Source organism: Lutra lutra, chromosome 1 (assembly GCF_902655055.1).
Source record: "Lutra lutra chromosome 1, mLutLut1.2, whole genome shotgun sequence".
Lineage (NCBI taxonomy): Eukaryota > Metazoa > Chordata > Mammalia > Carnivora > Mustelidae > Lutra > Lutra lutra.
In genome coordinates, this window is record NC_062278.1 from 165,454,428 (window position 1) to 165,461,637 (window position 7,210).

At 41.9% G+C, this 7,210-nt stretch overlaps 1 long non-coding RNA gene across 1 annotated transcript; it reads left to right on the forward strand.

Annotated features, from left to right (window-relative positions):
• The first annotated feature begins 35 nt into the window (after positions 1-35).
• LOC125107902 (uncharacterized) lies at positions 36-5,502 on the forward strand. Its single transcript, XR_007129701.1, has 3 exons — positions 36-213; positions 620-747; positions 5,440-5,502. It is a non-coding gene; the product is annotated as an uncharacterized LOC125107902 (long non-coding RNA).
• Positions 5,503-7,210: the final 1,708 nt, after the last annotated feature.

The window sequence follows — 7,210 nt, forward strand, 5'->3', positions numbered from 1 at the left end:
CGCACAACCCGGCGCTGCTCCACGCTTTAACCCTCTCCCTGCAGGGGAGGAACAGGTCGCAGGTCTCGGGTTTCGCCGGGAAGGGTGGAGGCCTCAGACTCGGGGCTGACGTGCACCCCCAGCTCTGCACCTTACGTCCTCTTTATCTGTGCAATGGGAACAGTGGTTCCTCCCTCACTGCATCGTGGCGTTAGTTTAAACGGGCTTTCGAAGGTGAGGCCCCTAGCACACTGGCCCGCAGTAGACACCCAATTGTTACCTGTTGTTATTGTCAGCTTCTCGGGGGCCCTCACTTTCAGTCTCCTTACCTTGCCTGATTTTTTTCCCAAGCTCGAATCACCATCTAACACACTGTATTTTTACTTTATTGATTTTATTGTCTTTTATTCACTGCCGTGGATCATATTGGCATGTAGTAGGTGCTCAGTCAATTCTTGTTGAACGAATGAACTTACATGCATGAAATAAGAGTTAATTTTTTCTTAATAATTCATATCTGCTCATCCACCCCCCAGTCACATCTAATCCTGGTGCAAATCGTTTTGTACTTTATTAGCTTTAAGGAATCTAAAGTAAAAAACCAGCATAAAAACGTCAATGTGCTTTTAAAATACTTTAGATACTTATCGAGCGCCTACTAGATGCGCCGCCCTAGCGCTGGAGGCGGGAATGGACTGAAAGGGGAAAGAGAAACGTCACCCACAGTTTGTCTTCTTGGACCCCTGCGCGGGACACCCTGAGGCTAAGGTAAGGGTGGTGCATGCCAGCCTGCCAAACTGCATTTGGCTTGGGCAAACCCGAGTCAGGATAGCCGAGTGCTGCAATGCGTGTCGGGCCTCAGCTTACCTGGGGAGGAGGCTGCCCGAAGCCAGGCGAGAAGGAGCCCGGGTGACCCAGTGATGGAGAGGAGCGGCAGGGGGCGGAGCAGAGGCCAATAAATGAAAAGGGAGTAACAGTGTAGCTTGAAGAGTGGAATTACCGGGAGGGGCCAGGCTCTAGGGTTAGCTTTGCGGAGGCTGAGGCTGGGGGCTAGGGAGAAGCAGGGGAGGGGGATCTTGCACCAAGGTGAAATTGTCAAGACCCAGAAAGATATTCAAAATCTTTAACCAGTAACCTCACCCCGTATCCGGTGGAAATCATCCAAAAGAGAATAAACTTGCCCACTGCAGCAGTTTGCAGTAAGATAATTGGAAAACCCTAAATGTCCAGCAATAATGGGATGGGATGGTTAAGGGAATTATGGTAGATATATCAGATGAAATATTCCTCACCTTTTATAAAGGGATGTTTCTGGTGACTTGGGAGGCAAAATGCAAACTTCTTAGAATAAATGAGACATTAAACAAGAAAAGCAGGGTGTAAAAGTGTTTACAATTAAGGTGAAATAAATATGCCTCATGGTTAAAAAGCAGAGAAAGAACCTCAGAAATTTGGATTGTTATGTTAAGAGGTGAAACAGATGAATTGGGCTAAATACTGATGAATTGTATTGGGCTAAAATATCCTTTTATGTCTTAATATAAATTCTGTAAAACTCTATGTGGAGGCCAAAGTGTACAATTTTTACAATACCTTTCTGAGAATGAGAATTATGAGTGGTGACTCTAGCTGTAACTATGGGTTTATATAGTTGTAGGGTTTTTATTATTTTTAAGTGTTAATATACATTCTTCAGGATAACTGCTAAGTCCTTCGTAGAAACACAGAATACTGAAAGTATAAGAGAAACTAGGAAAATCCGAATGACATTGGTAGATTGTACCAATATCTGTATACTGGTTTTGATACTACTTTTTATTAATTTTACTAGTTTAAGAAATTGAGGTATAAGACTTCATAAAATCCACTCTTTTAAATATATAATTTAGTGGTTTTTAATATATTCAAGGAGATGTGTACCCATCACCACTAATTCCAGAACATTTCATTGCTCCCAAAAGAATGTGGTATCCATTAGCATTCCTCACTCCCCTCCCTTTGCCAACCACTAATCTACTTCCATTTCAGTGGATTTGCCTCTTCTGGATATTTCGTATAAATGGAATAATACGATATATGTGGCCTTTTGTGTGTCTGCCTTCTTTCACTTAGCATAAGGTTTTCAGAGTTCAGCCATGTCATAGCATGAATCGGTACTTCATTCCTTTTTATTGCTGAATAATATTCCATTTTATGGAATATGCCACGTTTTGTTTATCATGCATTAGTTTATGGACATTTGGGTTGTTTCTACTTTTCTGCTCTCATGAATAATGCTTCTGTGAACATTTGTGTACATATTTTCATGTGACATATGATTTCATTTTTCTTGGGTATATGCCTAGGAGTAGAAATACTGGGTTATATGATAACTTTAACTTTTTTTTTTTAAAGATTTTATTTATTATTTATTTGAGAGAGAGACAGTGAGAGAGAGCATGAGCTAGGAGAAGGTCAGAGAGAGAAGCAGACTCCCCGTGGAGCTGGGAGCCCGATGCAGGACTCGATTCCGGGACTCCAGGATCATGACCTGAGCCGAAGGCAGTCGTCCAACCAACTGAGCCACCCAGGCGTCCCGATAACTTTAACTTTTTGAGAAATTGCCTTTTTCCCAAAGCATTGGCACCACTTCATATTCCTACTAGTAATTTCAATTCATCACCAATTTGTCCATATCTCACTAATGCCTATTATTATCTTTTTGATTGTAGCCATCCTAGTGGATGTGAAATGGCATCTCTTTGTGGTTTTGATTTGTACTTCCTTGATGGTTAATGACATTTCAGGTGCTTCTGGGCCATTTGTATATTTTCTTTGAAAAATTGTCTATTCAGTGAACTTGCTTGTTTTAAAATTGGGGGTTCTTTTAATCGTAGAATTGTAAGATTTCTTTATATATTCTGGGTACTAGATCCTTATTAGACATATGACCTGCAAATATTTTCTTCCATTCTTTGGGTTGTCTTTTCACTTCTTTTTACAGTGTCCTTTGAAGAAAAAAAGCTTTTTTAAAATTCTGATGCGGTCCAATTTATCTATTTTTTCTTTTACTGCTTGTTCTTTTGGTGTCCATATGTAAGAAATTATTCCTTAACCCAAAGTCATGAAGATTTATCTTGTTTTTTTCCGAAGAGTTTTATAGTTTTACCTCTTACATTTTAGGTCTTTGGCCCATTTTAGTTTTTGTATATGGTGTGAGGTAGGGGTCCAACTTCATCTTTTTGTATCTGAATATCCAGTTGTCCCAGCACCATTTGTCAAAAAGACTGTTCTGTCACCCATTGAATTGTATTGTTACTTTTGTCAAAAATCAATTGATAGTAATGTGTGGGTTTATTTCTGGACTCTAGATTCTATTCAACTGATCTATAGACTATAGTTTTGTTTTGGTTTTTTTTTTTAAGATTTATTTATTTGAGAGAGAGAGAAAATAGGTGGGAGGGACAGAGGAAGAGAGAACCTCACACAGACTCTGCACTGAGCCCAACCTGGGGGCTTGATCCCATGACTCCAAGACTACAACCTGAGCCAAAACCAACTGTATCACCCAGGTGCCCTGTGTACCATAGTTTTACAAGATGTTACCATTGGGGGAAACTAGGTAAAGGATACATGGCATTTCTTTGTATTATTTCTTACAACTGCTCATGACTCTATAATTATCTCAATAATTATTTAATTTTGAAAAAGCAGAGATTTTTTTTTAAAGATTTTTTGTTTATTTATTTGACAGAGAGAGACACAGCGAGAGAGGGAACACAAGCAGAGGAAGAGGGAGAAGCAGGCTTCCTGCTAAGCAGGGAGCCCGATGCGGGGCTCAATCCTAGGACCCTGGGATCCTGACCTAAGCCAAAGGCAGACACTTAATGACTGAGCCACCTAGGTGCCCCTGAAGATTATTTTTTTAAAGGATTTTATTTATTTATTTGACAGACAGAGATCACAAGTAGGCAGAGAGGCAGGCAGAGAGAGAGAGAGAGGAGGAAGCAGGCTCCCTGCTGAGCAGAGAGCCTCATGCGAGGCTCGATCTCAGGGTCCTGGGATCATGACCTGAGTGAAAGACAGGGGCTTTAACCCACTGAGTCACCCAGGTGCCCCAAAAAGCAGAGATTATTTTTAGGGTACATTCTTACCACCACCACCCCACCTGTGTGCCTGAACTAAAAGAAGTGCTTTGTTCTAATTTTTCTTGCCTTCCCCTGAGGTGCCTACTCTCACCCTCCAGGTGGCACCAACTCACTCTTTTTACCTCTAGTTTTTCACAAGTCAGAGCAGGAAAAAGGCCCTGGCGTCCACCAGAATGACTCAGGGCAGTCTTCTCCAAGCCCTGGCCTGCCCTGAAGCTCCCCTCAACATAACAGGGAGATTCAGGGCTACCTTTGCTTTAGGGAGCATCTAGCCTCATAGAATGAATTCCCCAGTCAAAGAAACAGTCCACTATTTTTTCTCCTTTGAAAATATTCATTCGTTCATTCATTCATTCAGTCAGCACTTACTGAACACCCACTATTATGCAATTCTTAAAAACATAGCAAGTACTCTATACAGGTAAGGTATTATCTTAATAAAAACTGGGCTTTTTTTTCAGGATCAGATAGTGAACACAACTCCCCACACACATTTGCAAACTGTAAAAGGCTACACTATAACAAGATATGATCAATATTGGGGCAGGAGGATCACAATATAAGAGCTGGCATTTATCAAGGACTCATCAGAAGACAGACACTTCATGTATTTTATCCTTAACCTACCCAAAGAAAGGTTGGAGTAAACATCACTGCCCCTATAGTCACAAAAACAGGATCTCAGAGAAGTTATGTACATTGCCAGGGGATTCACAGCTACTAAATGACAGAGCTGGCTCTTAAAACTAGGTTCCCAGGTTGCCAAAGACCGCTACTTCTTCTCCTGAACCCCAAGCCATCAACCGAAAGGAAATCTCAGGTAGAAGCCATCTCCAGGAAGGTTTGTGCTGAACACATAGTTATTAGATGACCTGGAGAATCAGTCAGCCTCCTAGATATGCTTTCCTTCCACCATTTCTTCCAAGCATCCTAACATAGTTCTATTTATAAATGATTCCTGAATTTAGCAAGAGGCATTTTCCAGGTAATTTAATAAGTTGCTTTTTTCTTTCCAATTAGAAGGGAAAAAACATGTATTTGGGGGGAGAAAACCTTAGGACACTTAGGACATTTACTTTTTTTTTTTTTTTAAGATTTTATTTATTTACTTGATAGGCAGAGATCACAAGTACGCAGAGAGGCAGAGGGGGAAGCAGGCTCCCCGCTGAGCAGAAAACCCAATGCGGGGCTCGATCCCAGGACCCTGGGATCATGACCTGAGCCAAAGGCAGAGGCTTTAACCCACTGAGCCACCCAGGCACCCCAGGACATTTACTTTTAGCAAAATAAAATGAAAAATAGAAAATTAACTCTTCCTTTTTTTTTTTTTAAGGTTTTATTTATTTGTTGGAGAGCGAGAGAGCGTGCACCAACAGGGGGAGCAGCAGGCAGAGGGAGAAGCAGGCAGGCCTCCTGCTGAGCTGGAAGCCCAATGCAGGATTCGACCCCAGGACCCTGGGACCATGACCTGAGCCAAAGGCAGACGCTTAACTGACTGAGCCACCCAGGTGCCCACCAAAGTGCCTTTAAACCAGCACTTAGCCCAGACATTTAGTTGTTTCCAGTTTTTCGATGTGTAAATGACATTGTGACAAACATCTTTAGTATACATTTTGCCTCTGTTTCTCTTTGTTTCCCTAGGCCACAAGGGAGGTAGCCCCTTGTCAAAGGATGTGCTGATATTGCCTTCCAGAAAGTTCATGTCAGTTCCATTTCTCTAGTTTGTTTTAGTTTAATTTAGTTTCAACACTTGGTTTCAGCATTTAGTTTAGTTTCAGCATTTACCAGTCATTGCTCCTAGTGAACAACCAGAAATGAAACTGACGTTTCTGTAGCTACTTCTTTGGGCTAGGCATGGTACCAACTCACTCTCTTACATGATCTCATTTAATCTTCATAACAATGTCAGGAATCTAAAATTCAGAGAGGTACATTCATTTGTCCAAAATGATACAGCAAGCTAGGAATGTAAGCAGCCAGAGTGTTAAACTCCTTAAAACCTTCCAAAGGATTCCCCTTGCACTTGGAATAAAATCCAAACTGCTCCTTATGGCCTATGAATCCCTAATGCTCTGCATCCTGCCTCCCTCTCTCACCATGCTCCCCTCTAGCCATACTGGTTTTCTTTTTGTCCCTCCAGTTCTCCACCATCTTGCCCACCACAGGGCCTTTGCCCTGCCATCTCCCCACATCTTTTACCTGGCTGTTGCTCTCCCACTCTGGCTCCACCTCCTCAGTGAGTTGGTCCTAATGTCCACAGCTAACATAACAAAAGACCCCTGTCTTTTCCATGATTTTGTTTTATGTCCATCATGGAAGTTTATCACTGTCGGATTGGTCATTGATTTGCTTGCTGTATTTGTCAGGATCTTCCAGAGAAACAGAAACAACAGGGTGTGTGTGTGTGTGTGTGTGTGTGTGTGTGTGTGTAGAGAGAAAGAGAGAGAGAGATTGATTTACTCTAAGGAATTCATTCATGCAGTTATGGAAGTAGGCAAGTCTCATGATCTGCAGGGTGAATCGACAATCTGAAGACTTATGAGAGCTGATGATTTGGTTATAGTCCAGGTCCAAAGGTCTGAGAACCAGGAGAGCTGATCATGTAATTCCTGTCTGAAGACCAACAGGTTCAAAACTCAGGAAGTGCCAATGTTTTGATTCAAGTCCAAAGGCAGAAGAAAAGCTGATATCTCAGTTTGAAGGCAGTCAGACAAGTGTAGTTCTCCCTTAGTCAGCAATTTTGTTTTATTCAGGCCTTCAACTGATTGTATGAGGCCCACCCACATTGAGGAGGGCCATCTGCTTTACTTGGTCTACTGATTTTAAATGTTAATCTCATCCAAGCACACTCTCACAGAGAGACCCAGAAAAATGTTTGACCAGACATCTGGGCACCCCATGACCCAGTCAGGTTGACACATAATATTAGCCATCATGCTTATTTATCGTCATCTCTCCACCTTTAGCTGCTAAGGCAGCTCCTTGAGTGTCCTGTCCCTGGCAGTTGGCACATAGTAGGTGTGAAATAATAACAGCTGAATGAATGCATGATAGAACCTAGATTCCAGCCTTGATCCAAGTAATTCCCCGTTAATTTTTTTTCA